The 11254-nt window shown below is 38.2% G+C and overlaps 1 protein-coding gene across 3 annotated transcripts in view; it reads right to left on the bottom strand.

Annotated features, from left to right (window-relative positions):
• Positions 1–1129: 1129 nt before the first annotated feature.
• The window catches only part of LOC136831362 (protein ABHD13-like), a 281750-nt gene continuing 271625 nt past the window's right edge, over positions 1130–11254 (bottom strand). For all 3 annotated transcript variants that reach the window (XM_067091687.1, XM_067091689.1, XM_067091688.1), the window contains exon 8: positions 1130–4833. The gene's annotated coding sequence lies outside the window, so the exon portion shown is untranslated. The remainder of the gene's footprint in view (positions 4834–11254) is intronic.

Raw genomic sequence — 11254 nt, 5'->3', positions numbered from 1 at the left:
TGGAGTCTGTCAACTACCACTCTCAAGTTTCATCAGCACTCTTCATTGGTGACTTCCCAGATTAGCCAATCATCTACGTAGGTCACCAGCTGCATTCCTTCTTTCCTGAGCTCTCAGCCAACTACTGCTACTAGGAAGGGGCAGAGAGGAATGCCAATAGGGATGTGCAAGTACGCGTTTTCCAGACAAAAGGTGTTTGTTCAAACTAAGACAGGTCAAAGATCACCCTCCTTTTGGAGGAATCCTTCTTATGGATGCTGAAGAGGCATGCTTGGTGGCAAATAAACACATCTTTCTCAATGGTTTCCTTTAAGAGGGCCTTCTGCACATTTGTCTTCCAAAGAGGGGTCTGGTTTTTGGAAAAACGCCTTAACAGGAGGGGGATGGCGGGACCATTTCCACCCTAGCCACCTGAAAATAATACTGTGTCCCCAAGGGAAAGACTTCCACTGAATGTGATGCTGTAACAGACAATCCTCAAGCTTGCAAGTCCTATTAGGCTACACCCCTTCCCTTGCCTTTAACTTGCAGTCCGGGAGTTTATTTTCCTTTCCCTGGTAAGACCGTCTTTGTCTACTTTGAAACAGGTGCTGCTGCAGTTGTTGTCCCTTCTTATGTTGACTGGAGGCTTGTATGGCTTTAGGTCATACCAAGCTTTCTTAGGTTTAGGGAGAGGAAACTCTTGAGAGCATTGTTTCCCAAGAAAAGCATATATTATGCAATTCTGTTGCTGGCCTCATTCAGCAAGTTGTGCAACCACAGAAGCCTCAAACAGGTTCCAAAAAGAGGGGAAAAATGGAATAGGGAGGTTACACTGGGAGCAACATGTTGGAGCTTGCCAGTGTTTCTTTTCCAGCATAGTAGTTTAAGTTATAATATTTAGGAGGTGGAGCCTAGCACGAAATTCAGCCACGGCTGTCATGTCTGAGATTCTTCTTATAGGAGTTCCAAGTTGCTGTGTGGCCACATCCACTGAGAACTTCTCCCCCTCACAAGGATGGACAAGTGTTGCCCATTCTTTTGTAGAATTATCTGATACCGGGATGGCACAGACAAACAGCTTTATTTCTACCATAACTCTTCTTCCCAATCACCACAAAATTCTGAAATTCTGTCTTCACATGACTGATTGTTTCAAAAGCGATGGGACAGAAGGCTGGGGCCTCCCAGTGAGGGTATTGGTTCTCTGAAATTATTGTTGTGCTATATTTTCCATTAAACTGGAAAAAGGTTGTTTCCATGTTCTCTGAAATTGTTATTGTGCTATATTTTCCATTAAACTGGAAAAAGGTTGTTTCCATGGCTTTCAATGCTATAATAATAAGCAGGATAGCCATCTCCTTTGGTAGTTGCTTTTTAATGCTATAATAATAAGCAGGATAGCCATCTCCTTTGGTAGTTTCTTTATTTCTAATGGAGGGACCGAGCACCATTCAATATTGGGAAAGACTGTTGTCCCAAAATTCCTTGTGCTCAACCGCAATCAGAGTTTTCCTTCCAATAATGACATATTTTCTATCTGGTGAAAGAATGCACACCGAGGTATCATGCCGAGGATTATAAGTATCATTCTCAGGGGCAGATATTAGTGCCCATACTGCATTCTGATTTGAGGTTTTATAGTCCAACCTGGTGGTATTACTGTTTCCAGTCAGAGCTCTGGGAATGAGTAAGCTGTCTCTTAATACTTGTTCTGATTTCAATGGGGCTCTAGACAACCAGTTCAGCTTCTTTTTGTTTGGGAATTTTATTAGCTTGTTCCCATGACCTAGCTTTTTCATGAAAGAACTAATCTCTGCCAAGGAAGATTGTGCAGCCTTCCTATTCTCTCGATTAAGGGCTGAGAAATGTTTGCATATTACATCCAATTCGGTAACCAGGACTGACCTGAATTCCTCTTGGGAATCATGGATGGTGTGTCTGATACTGTATACAGATGCCCAGTAGCAATGACATCCTTGATACTGCTCATGATATCTTCATGGAATTTTAAAAGTAGAGCAAGTAGAACTTCCTAACCAGGGATGCCCGCATGAAGTGATTGAGCCAAGGCAGTCATATCACCACACCTGGCAGAATAGAAGTCCCAGATAAATCACTATACCCCCTAGAAGGTACAGACACTTCAGACAGGGTCTCATCTGAGTTATCTCTCACATAGAGCAGAAGACTGTTCCCTAGATTTTCCAGATTCAAAAAGGAAATTTCAGTGGCTATGTCCACTTCATGTTGGGTATTAGTGACATCTCTCTGAGGGAAGGACTCATCTTCATTTGAAGAGTCGCAGAAGGAGTTTCTAAGATCCACTGCTTTGGAGAATTCGGAGAGGGACAGAAACATACTCTGCTAGAGTTCTGCTATAAAGATGCAGTCTCCTCCTTCCGTACCCCTATTGAAATGTATGACCCATAGAGACAGCTTAAACTGAGCTCTTTCACTATTCAAACTTGCTGCCAGGAGCATGTTGCATAATTCCAACATCTGGCGACCAACCAAATTCTCCTTAATTCCTACAGGGTTCTGTGCTCATGGCAGGTGGTTATGAGCCATCCCCAAAGGTGAAAAGCGGATTGAGCAATATGCTACGGTGCAGGTGATCTGTGGGTCCTGTGTACTATCAGTTCATTTGTGATAAAAGAAGTGTTTATTAAAATCTACCTAGAGTTAGCTACCTATAATCACTGTATAGGCAGCAAACACTTCAAATTAAAATAGGCTCACATGGACACAAATATGTCCACAGTATGCTGTTAGGTATAATGATCAATGGGTCATACCCATAAAACAGTATTGATGTACTGAAATATTAATTCACAATTACCACAATAACATTGCCCTGAAGTATCTTCTCACAAATGCTTCTAAACTCAATTAAGACAAAATTAAATGGATACCCATACAATGTACTTCTATTCATTTTTATAACTTTGTTTACCCAGTCCATTCCTAAGAACCAAGTACAGTTATAGGCTATGTTAGTCGTTAGGTGGGACATAATTAAAATTATTAATTACTGGAATTATTGTAACAAATTTATATAAAATCAGTACTTGTACTAAGAAGAATTGTAATGATGCTTGTCGTTTTCCTACAGGAATATAAAAAGTACATTTTCATAATGGTGTGTCTTGTAAAAGAACTCACCATTACAAAAAATGTACTTTTTATATTCCCATAGAAAATGACAAGCGTCATGAAAATTCTTCCTAATACCTGTGATGTCACTAATGCCGGAGTAATACCTGTTAGAATTAGATCAGTATGCATGTATTTCCTATAACACTTGAAAAGACCCCTCATGTCAAGGATAACCGGAGAACTTTCTGTATCACAAAATCCATTAAGTTTGATCATAAAATACTACAAAGGAAAAACTGGCCTTTAGTAAACACCAAGGCTTGTAAGTCAAGCATTACTGTGATCTACTAACATGGCTATATTTCATAGCCAAGGAGTTACGCTAACCCAATTTACACTTTCAGTAACCCCAAATTATCTATCAATATTAAAAAAAAAGTTGTTGACTTACGAGTTTCAATGGCAAAATTGTCTAATATTACTGCATTAATGCTAATTATTGCTTTGTTACCTAGGCAAGAATAGCATGGCACTTACAGTGTAGCCTAGCGATCTAATTCTAACTTTCACCTCGCGGGAGACCTACTGGCTCCCAATTTTAACAAATATAAGCCGACCTGTTAAAATTCTAAGGAACTAAAAGTTTTCACTGGGTCTTAAAACTATGTACTTAGCATTCTCATCAGGAGAAAAACTTCATGATGAAAAAAAAATGAACTCAAAAACAAATATTTTGGAGTATAACCTTTGGACATCCAACTGGCTCAGACCGAAAGTTTGAGGAAAATAGCCAAGCAGTTAAAGTACACAAGAGACAGAGCCCTCTTGTCAAAAGTCATTTGTATTCCATCACTGCGCCAACAAGCACCATTTTGTCTGAGACCAACTATAAGAGAATTCTTTGAGACTGGCTGGTCTGTCTTACAGAGCCCTTGGGGGACCATGAGAGGAACTCCTTTGAGGACAAACAGTGGCTATGCTTGAAAAAAAATGATGAAGTTATAACTGCTACATAAGATAAGAAATACGTTTTGGGATATTATGGTATAATTAAAGACATAGCTTAGGTACAAGGTAAGGCTATAATAGTTCATAAGAACTATAAAGCTGGACTCTAGTTTCTCTCTCAAAACAGGATGAAGTCTGATACAAACTGAGTTTTAAAAGGGAAACAGAATACCTAGGATAGAAATGGATGTAAGACCCACTGAAAAAACAAATACTGTTCATGACTGAAAAACAAAATTCTGATCTTTGATTCCAAAACTAATGATAGCAAACCTTGCTGCATAGGCTTTGAAAAGTTTCTGCTTCATACAATTTTTCCACTAAATATGAATTCTAAAGAAAATTCATCTAACTTGTACAGAATGTCTACCACTTTCATATAACAAAAACTTCATAACAATATGCGAGACATTTAAAGTAATAAACCAAATAATGAAAGAGGACAGGCAAGTTCCCATCTTTATACAGTACAGTGCTTCAGTATAAATTTTATATTATTCATAATAAATTAAAAATTACAATCAAACAAAAGTTTTACAAGTAAAAACAAGGATTTCCACATGGTCATTATTTATCACAAAAATTCTTGCAATCTTCATGAAACTCGGAGTGTACCTTCTTCATGCGCAATATCTGCTTAACCGTCTCAGTTTTTGGTGATAAAGCTTTTCTTACTTACCTGGGAGATCTACTGAGGAATATCACAAGTTCTCAGATTCTTGTTCCATCTGTCCACCAAAGTCTGGCCTGTGAAAAGTAAAGGCCACATTAATTTTGATATTTTGACATTTCAATAAGTCAACTTCCATGAGAGAGATCATGGATCGGAAGTCTAAATTATTTAGAAGATAATACCAAAGACCTCAAAAGATAAGTATATGAGAATCATCATGTACTAAAGCATGAATGGAACGTTACCATCCCAGAGCTGTGGCAAAAGTGAGCTCCTGTAAATTTGGAGCTTACCTGTTTTCATAAGATAAGTATTTAAAGTGGATCTCTGCTTCTGACATTCATGCTTGACTTCCCGTAAATTTAATTCTGCATCACTCTTCTTATCTTGTCAGCAAGTAGAATAGCTGCAGTAAGCCTTGCATGATGAAATGCATTTGCATTAGCTCTCAGCAGAATCCCTTTGGCTTTCAGCAGCAGTGCTTCTTTTAAGGGCCATTTGTTCACTTTGGTTTCTTCCAACATTGGAGTCCAACTCATTCAACTCTTATTCCAATTTCTCTTCCCCCATTTAAAACAAACTCCTTGGCTCTGCCCAGTAAGTCCAGAAAAGTAACTGAGCAATGTGCTTAAATCACTGTATGCAGTCCCCAGTTAACGGAGGGGGTTCCATTCCTGGCTGAGCGCCACATACCAAAATCGCAGATAATTGTGGTAATACAGTGGACCCACGCCTATCCGCGGTTTCGGATTTGAAGCTTCACCTATTCGCATGTTTTTCTGCAGAACGTATATACACATTACTGGTGGGGAAATTAAGCATTTTTAGAGGGGGTTTCTGATGTCTGAAGTATCAAAATAGTCAATTATAAGCATTTTTTAGAGGGGTGTCAAGTATTTGCGGGGACTGTGGTGTGCATCCCCGGCAAATACCAGGGGTCGACTGTATATGGTGTTTACGATATCGTAAGTGCCAATAAACTGCTTACTGGTGCTGATAAACTGCTTACTGACTCCAAAAATTGCTTGCCAATGCCGAAAATCTGGTTAACGACGTTGTTAGCCAAGAGCTGTAAAACCGGAACGCTGTTAACCGACGCCGCCAATAAGCGAGGACTACCTGTACTCATTTTGTAAAGCATAAGCATTCATGTTAGGTTAAGGTACCATGATCTCACACTGCCCGATATAAATGACCTTCATCCCCTTTACTACATAACTGGGAAACAACTTTGCTGACACTATTATTGGTATCATGCATCACAACATTTTTTGATAGTGTAGTCGCTTGTTTCGTCCTCAAGGAGTTATCCCCCATGGTGTGCCAGTGCTCCATGTGACTAGACTAGTATCAAAGAAATATTTTTCTAGCCTGGTCTTGTAGCTGGGTACTGGGTCATAATGAAAACACTATGACACGTGATAGAGTATAATGGACTCAAAGATAAGAGGGCATTTTTCCTTATCTTCAGCGAAGCTGAACCCAGTTTTTCCTACACCAAAAAATGCAAATAGTGACTATTGCACATGTGCCCACCGTCTTGTTTATGACCAGGGCAGGCAAAAGACCAGCTCCATTACCCTCTGCTAGTGCAAACTACAAGCATCATGTTTCAGTGCTCCTTACTGTTTTCACCAGCAAGAATTATGGAAACATCCAAACTTGAAAGTTAAGTGCTTATTTGTAAGTTCCAGTTTAAAAAATAAACTGTGGAACAAATGTTTTTCGTGTAAGGAATCCGGAAACTGGACTTTGTTTTCAGAGCACATGGTCAGAGCTCTCTAATGATCTAAGTTATTTGTGAAAGCCCAAAAAATTAGAATTTTTGGATCATTCAATTTAAAAGTGTAACTAAAGAAATGTTCCACAATTTATTATTAATTTAGATAATCCTTTCCGATATTGATGTCAACAATAGCTTAGGCGGTAGCCTAAATGAGACGGTAGCCTAACAAATTCAGTGTGAATAATGTAAATATAGTAGATGTTGTCCATAGCCTATATCCTAAAGGTGATTTAAATAACCTGGATTAGGTAGTAACCCAATTTAAGGTAAGTAAAAACCTTTTAAGACATATTCTTTTATGGTCCTAGGCAGCAGCCTAGCTTACACCAAGGATTCTAGAATTTAATAAACAGGAAACTAAAATCTTCCCTCTATATAGCCTCTACTGTATACTTAAGTATGAACTAAAATAATCCTGGACTAGGCAGTAACTATACAGTACTAGTTTAAGTAATAAACTTTTACAAAACATCCCATTATTGGACAATCTTTTTCCTTGATGGTAATCTAGAACTAGATGCACATAGTAACCTGTGCCAGGTCAGATGGTAGCCTAGCCTCAAGGCTACATACTAGGGTAATTGTGTTTTATGTAACCATACCCTTGTGAAATAAATAGTCCAGATTAGGCAGTATCCTAGATTACAGTAAGTGATAACCTGGCTATAAGATTGTATATTATTGGGCTGCTATTTTATATAACAGACCAAATAACCTAGGACTGGATACAAACAAGGGATGTGGTCAGCCTGAGCTAGACAAAAATAGTAGCCTGACTGTGTTTACTTATTAGCAAGTTGCTAATTTTATATAGCCTGTACATTTAAGTGTGATCTATAAAAATCTGGATTAGCTATTACTGTACCATATCCTAGGCTAAGACAGAACAATAAGCCTAGGAGTGCAGATAAACAGTATTATAAGGTCAATAACATTGGTAAGGTCTTATGAAGCCTATACCCTTACAGGTGACATAAACCTAGAGCAGGCAATAGCCTAACTAGATTAAGTGGAAACCCCTTCTTAAGGGAATGTTCCTACTGTTGATTTGGAAACAGCGGGGCTGAGTAGCAGACAGAAAGGTAGTTTCGGCTACATAAAACAAAAAACCAAATTAAAAGAGGATTAATTTTGGTGTAGCTTATATCCTTAGGTATTTAATTAAGCCTAGAATAAGAAACGACCTTGAACTGGTTAAGCGAGAATCCTCTAAGAGATCTTTTATGCTTAGATTACCATAGATTATACTAGAAGGATTAACCTAAGCCATATAAAACAGTAGCTTGGGTTAGCTATTAAACAACTTAGTCTATAGAAGATTAGTCCATATGGCATGGCAATTTAGAATTTCACATAGCCATTGCAAAAGGACTTACAGTTTAAGTAATGCAGCCCTATAAGCTGTCAGAGTTAACCTAAACCTAAAATGGTGTAAGTTAACTTGGAAATTCATAAAAGGTATTACATTTACGCATAGTAATCAAATTAACCTGTAAGACGTAATACACTAACAGCACAGGGTTTTACAAAAGTGTCCGTTTTTAAAACCAACTTATAATAATTAGTTTCTAATAACAACTTGGTTCTTTCACTACAGGGCCACCATTATGCAGGAACCTCAGTTCAAGTGTTCTGTAGCAAACTGCTCGGTTCGCTTTTTGCCAGTGGGTACGGCCCATTCCACCTGCCAAGAGCATAGTCCTTGCAAAAAACAGGACAGATTTGCTTGGTTGCCAGATATGTGCGAAATTTGCAGTGTGCTCTTGGCAACAAGTTTTAAGGACGAGACAGCTCGTTTCAAGCTGTCACAATGGGTCCTAGGATACAACAAGGGGGAGGAAGGGGGAGATTATATCTTTCCAGCAGAACTCCGGCAGCAAATATTTAAACCCTTCTCAGAGGATCTACATTTGGGCCAAAACCCAGTAACATCAGTTCCCCAATACCTCCCAGGTTAACCCTGTGGAGGAAATAGAGGAAGTTCCTCTTGGAGGTGATTATCATACAGATGAAGTTGAAATTGCTACCGAAATGACCTTGCTGAACCCAGAAGGTCCAGGGACACTACCTTCAACTAACCATGGGAGAAACTTTCCAGAAGGAATCCAATCTCCCATGCAACTCTCAGAAGCTGATCAGGATCCTTCCCCCAAAAGGGATACAAGGATTCAATTAACCCAATTGAAATGACTACATTTTCAGAGGGGTATAGTAACTCACCCAGGACCTCTGTCCCCTGGGTAACAGGCAGTCACAGTTCAGCTGTGGATGCTCAGTCAGTTTATGCAAGCTCCCCCAAAAAGGGATACACAGTTTGCAGCATTTGATCAGTTCCATAAGGGAATTTTGAGTAATATCAAAGATGCCCTTGTCACAGAACAGCAATGTATAATGGACATATTGCACAATTCCAAACAGGAAATTAAAGAAATCAAGTCAGTGATGTACACTCCGAAGTGTAAAAGTACTGCATCCTGCAATCGAAAAGGGAGAGTGGAAACAAACTCTGACCAAACAAGATCCAAAGTTAGAATTCCAACTGGAGCCAACAAAATGGCCAGTTCGGACTATAAAGGTTCAGGTCAGAACATAACAGGGGCTCCCACATTCTCCCCTGATGATACTGATAATCCTTGGTGAGACGCTTCAATGTGTATTTTCCCTTCTGATGGCAAGTTTCTAATTAATGAGAGAAAAACCATGATTGAAGTTGTATATGTGGAGTTTAGAGAAAGGGCAGCATTCCCTAATACAGAATGGCGCCTGATACCACCTTTGCCAGACATGGAGAAACCTCAAAAGGAAACTTTCCGTTCTCTTATGTGGGAATACAGCATTAAAAGCTATTAATGACGCCCTTTACCAGGTCAACGGTAGGTGGGTCTGTACTCCCATTATGGATAAAACCCAACTTGCTTACTAATTACCTCCACTGTGATGAATGTAGTCTTTTCAATAAGCTACCTGAAGTAATGATATTGTGATGAATGTAGTCTTTTCAGTAAGCTATCTGAAGTAATGATACTGTGATGAATGTAGTCTTTTATATATGTGATGAATGTAGTCTTTTCAGTAAGCTATCTGAAGCAATGATACTGTGATGAATGTAGTCTTTTCAGTAAGCTATCTGAAGTAATGATATTGTGTGAATGTAGTCTTTTCAGTAAGCTATCTGAAGTAATGATATTGTGTGAATGTAGTCTTTTCAGTAAGCTATCTGAAGTAATGATATTGTGATGAATGTAGTCTTTTCAGTAAGCTATCTGAAGTAATGATACTGTGATGAATGTAGTCTTTTCAGTAAGCTATCTGAAGTAATGATACTGTGATGAATGTAGTCTTTTCAGTAAGCTATCTGAAGTAATGATATTGTGATGAATGTAGTCTTTTCAGTAAACTCTGAAGTAATGACACTGTGATGAATGTAGTCTTTTCAATAAGCTAGCTGAAGTAATGATATTGTGATGAATGTAGTCTTTTCAGTAAGCTATCTGAAGTAATGACACTGTGATGAATGTAGTCTTTTCAGTAAGCTATCTGAAGTAATGATACTGTGATGAATGTAGTCTTTTCAGTAAGCTATCTGAAGTAATGATACTGTGATGAGTGTAGTCTTTTCAGTAAGCTATCTGAAGTAATGATACTGTGATGAATGTAGTCTTTTCAATAAGCTATCTGAAGTCATGATAAGCAGCCAACTGACTCAATAGAGATCATAATGAGGAACATGTGAAGTTGTTATGCTGTTTGCAAACATGTGATTATTAATGGAAAGTGATCACTGCTATAGAGACTATCACATACATTCCAGTCAAACCTGTCCATAACACAAGGGGAGAACATATTTTGATCAACCAATGAAACCACTCCATGTGATTTTCAAAAATATTTAAGTTTTGCTGTCATTCAGAGCACAGACAATTCACACTTGACCACAAATCTAAGAATTTCAGAGTGGTTCTTACCAAATGAAACAAAAAAGCATGGAGCAATCACTTTTTAAAAAGTTACTACTATATCAGCAACTTTTATAATACTTTCAGTTAACAATGATTTCCTATTCCGGTGTGTATGTGACTGCAGCTACACTTCTTTTAACCATAGATCTTTGAATTTCCAAGTACCTGCTCATATAATAAAATAAAATCACTTTAATCAAATTCATATGAGGAACTGTTCTTATACATTTGATTAAAAAACATTTTCAGCAGTGTGAATGCCTACTTTGAAATACAGGTACAGTACAAACACTCATGCAATTCCACATCTAAGAATTTCTGAGCACTTGATTACCAGATGAACAAAGAATGACACTTTCACTTCTAAATACTATAATTACTTTTTAAGCATAAATTTAACAATGTGCAGCAGGTAGTTGGAACTTTAAACACAAGAAAAAGTAACCAAATGTACTTAACTTGTAAATCAATCATTTCCTGTGGCACCCAAGGGGATGCATAGGGCCTCAATGAACTCACACCACCACATTCTGTCCTGGACTAACAAAAATTTTTTTTGCCAGATTGAACAACTCATCTAACATGAATTGAAATCTGATACAGTGAGATTTGTTAAGTTGAGATGCCAGGGTATCCAAAGAGAATTTACTACAACTTAATTAAGGCTCACATGGTTTGAGTCATCTCTAACCTTGGTGGACTTTAAGCAGCCATCCTCTGAGCAGGTATGTGAATATGTTACTACACCTT

Source organism: Macrobrachium rosenbergii, chromosome 48 (genome assembly GCF_040412425.1).
Source record: "Macrobrachium rosenbergii isolate ZJJX-2024 chromosome 48, ASM4041242v1, whole genome shotgun sequence".
NCBI lineage: Eukaryota > Metazoa > Arthropoda > Malacostraca > Decapoda > Palaemonidae > Macrobrachium > Macrobrachium rosenbergii.
Note: the sequence above shows the minus strand (reverse complement) of the source record. Positions and strands in the feature narration are given on the sequence as shown.